Genomic DNA, 3,751 nt, shown 5'->3' with positions numbered 1-3,751 from the left:
GTACTACCGAACGTCAGCACTGTATTGATAAACAGCTGAACCCTGCCTCAATTTCCGAAACGACGTTCCGATCTCTGGCACATAGAAATCAAATTCTCTTCAAGAATCTTAAAGATGAAAATTTCCATATTTTATACAGACTGGTCGAATGGTCGTTCACCCAGTAGAAGGGGTGTGAAATATTTTTTACCGAGTAGACACGTCATACAAAAGTTTATATTCTTCATTGATTATTTTCTGTCATCAGGTCAGTAGGAAACTAATTGATTTATACAAAAAGGCACCAATACTTTCACATTATTTGTAATATTTCAAGACTAAGTGTAGTTACCCATGTCCAACGCAATAGACAATGAAAAGGAAATACTGATCTATTTAACAATTACATGTACATATATATACACAACAGAAATAGGAACCAGTAAGGGTGAACTCTACTGGAAAATTCCATTGACAAAAAGCAGATGAATTTCACATCGGAACATAAAACGTGATTTTGGAGAGAGAGAGAGAGAGAGAGAGAGAGAGAGAGAGAGAGAGAGAGAGAGAGAGAGAGAGAGAGAGAGAGAGAGAGAGAGAGAGAGAGATGGGTTTGTGAGTCATACGAAGAATCCCCACGTAGTATGAACAAGTGAAGGCACTTTTTATCTTTTTATGAATTATATTGAAGTATATTCAAAGTGAACATTGACCAAAGAAAGGCAAACAAAGTAATGCACAAAGATTCCACCGGAACCTCGCCATATTTCCAAAGGTGTACCTTAATTGTATTGCCCTTTGACCTTTAAAAATGAAAAAGATACATGTTCCAGGCCTGGTTTTCTCATAAATAAAAACTTCACTTGAAACATGGACTCAAGTCTGATCTTTCATTCAAATTTTGACTGCACCAACTAAAATTAAGTATCAGATTTTTACGAGAAATCCAAGCTAGTTCTACCTTTCCTACGAGTGTCATTCAAACGATTTTCAGAATTCCGTAAAACAAAACCTTGACCTTTTACATTAAACCTTTAAAAAGATATGGATTTTTATGCAAAATAGGGATCCTGTATATTCGGTAAAATATTTTGAAAGACATAGCATTGCTTTAACTTTACAGTAGAAGCTGTCTATACCGGCTCTGGGGAGTCTCCAAAGAAATTGGCCGGATTATTCAAGAGTCCGGAGTGTAGAATGCTTACAAGTATCAGATTTATTCCCCTTTGATTCACTGTCAATGCATGTAATGTCATCAAGATATGGAAGTAATGATTGGATTGCAAAGTCATTCAATACGAGAAAAATACGAAATATTGTTATACTAGTACAATATGCATTCCAATTTAAACAGCTATTTATTCAATTAAATGCACAATACCAGATTGATTAATTTCTTGAAATAAGCGTCCAGTGTTGTTTAATCTAATTTCGTTTTTTATTAAAATTATTTTGTTTCCAACTGTAGGATTTCAAATCTTGTATTAGGATTACTTAGCTTTCGTATTCTCAATTGCTAAATTGTTAAACCTTTCCTCTTTTAAATAAATGTTCGATTTCGTCTACAGTGCACACCGCCGTCATTGTTCGGCATGTTTGTGGTAGTCTTTCCCAATTTTCATCGTAGATATCTACAACAGGAACATCGCTTTCAACTGTCTCAAACTGAGAGACAGACATTTCTGTAATGCCGATGAATCGACCAGACATGACGGGTTGATCGATTGATTGTATATTGTTTAACGTACCTCTCGAGAATATTTCACTTTTATGGAGACGTCACCATTACTAGTGAAGGGCTGCAAAATTTATGCCTATGCTCGGCGCTTACGGCTTTGAGCAGAGAGGGGTCTTTGTCGTACCACACTTGCTGTGACATGGGACCTCGGTTTTTGCGGTCTCATTCGAAGGGCCGTCCCATTTAGGCGCCTCTTACGACAAGCAAGGGGTACTAAGGACCTATTTGTAACCCGGATCCCCACGGGACCACGAAGGGTTGAGCTAACGGTGTATCTTCACTGTCTGGTTGAACTAACGGTATATCTTCACTGTCTGACTCGTCAGAGGCCTATTGTGTATTGATATTAATGAATACTCACCTTTATTTAGCTAGTTTCCCCAGAGGAGTTTGTAATTTGCGTAAACCACGTGCAGACGACGGTGACAAATTCGTCGCATTGGCAGCTAGGTGGGTAATTGTTGAGTAGTTACTTACGAGTACTTGGAACCTTGTGTAAAATGAATGCGATCGACCGGAACAAGTTGGATGGTGGATCTATGAGTGACCGGTTTAAACAGGATAGTTTAAGCTAATCAATAGCGGTTAGGACCTTGAAAGCAAATCGATTATCACCACACCTATTACTATCATTCCAAAAACAGCGTGTCAATTTACTCGAGTGAGCAGGCTTAAGTTTCATACGACGATACATTGGTCACTGTTTGGCTGTATAGGTTCAATATGACCACACTATACAGTACACAATTAGCATACTTGATTCTAACGATCCGGCGTACCCGGGTTAATCGGCGATGACCGGTGACACAATTGATTGTGAGCCGGAATTGCGCACGCATTCTGCCTATTGAGCTGGGAAATTTTGATAGGCAAAGGCGGCTTCAAGCTGGCGTCCTTGGAGACAGTAGTATCGAGAGTGGCTTATTGTAAGACAAAATGTTTTTAATTTTTACACTGGTGAAATAAACATGATTTGTAAATATGTAGGTCATTTCTATGCGGAATAATGTTTATACAACAGAAGGTCAACATTTTCATGACTTTACTGTAGCCGGGTCACTTGATTCTTAGCGCGTCGCCGGGTATACCCTGGCTTAGTTCGATTCGGCCGGATTTTATCAGAATCAAGTATGCTAAAATGTATCTTAAGTTTCTTTCGATGTGATTGTTCACTAGGAACAAAAAATAATACCTGTTTCATTGAAATATATGAGAAGTCTCGTCTTGAAATTTGCACGCTCGATCAAGCAAAGTGTCACGCTGTTATCGGAACGATAGTATTTATAAAGTAATTGTTAAAGATATGTTAGGGACCAACTTTAGCGGCCGGAATCAATAGAGCACTGGACTACTCAGGAGCCAGTTAAAACAAGTTATACTGTATACGAAACACGTGCATTGCTGGACACGTTTATAAGCATTTCACTTGTACACATAATGGAATTGTATAGTACCCGCTCCTACCGACGTGTCACATTAAGTGAACTCAGCAGATTCAATACACTATCTGTAATCACATTTACACGCTAATGTGAAACACATAAAGCTATTCAATAAAGCAGAAACCTACTCGACATCGACCAAACCTAAACAGAATAAGTCCGTAAATGGAACGGAAACATGTGAAACTATCCGATTGTTTGTGATACTCCATCTATATCCTCCATACGATTTTGTGATGGTACAATTTGTTCGCGGTGACGAAGCACAATGCATGTTAAGGGATCAGAACAACGAGGCAATCTCGTTACATATTATAGTCCAATACCTTCAATGAAACCTTGAAGATTTCTCCATGGAATGTAAATATTTACGCATAACAGGACATTAAAACAAGATATTTACGATGCTATTTTGAATCATTAAATAGCGTAAACTTCTGAAGCCATGTACTCTTTGGAACACAGATAAGGAATATGTGGTCTCTCAAGTGAAGAGGACCGCCAGTCCTGCTCTGTGTCAGGTTACCCGGATCGTGCAATGTGATGACCAGATGTGGGATACAGAGCAGGCGTGACAAAGGTATCGGGATAG

Source organism: Ostrea edulis, chromosome 6, assembly GCF_947568905.1.
Source record: "Ostrea edulis chromosome 6, xbOstEdul1.1, whole genome shotgun sequence".
Taxonomy (NCBI): domain Eukaryota; kingdom Metazoa; phylum Mollusca; class Bivalvia; order Ostreida; family Ostreidae; genus Ostrea; species Ostrea edulis.
The sequence above is the reverse complement of the archived record's forward strand: the minus strand, read 5'-3'. Positions refer to the sequence as shown.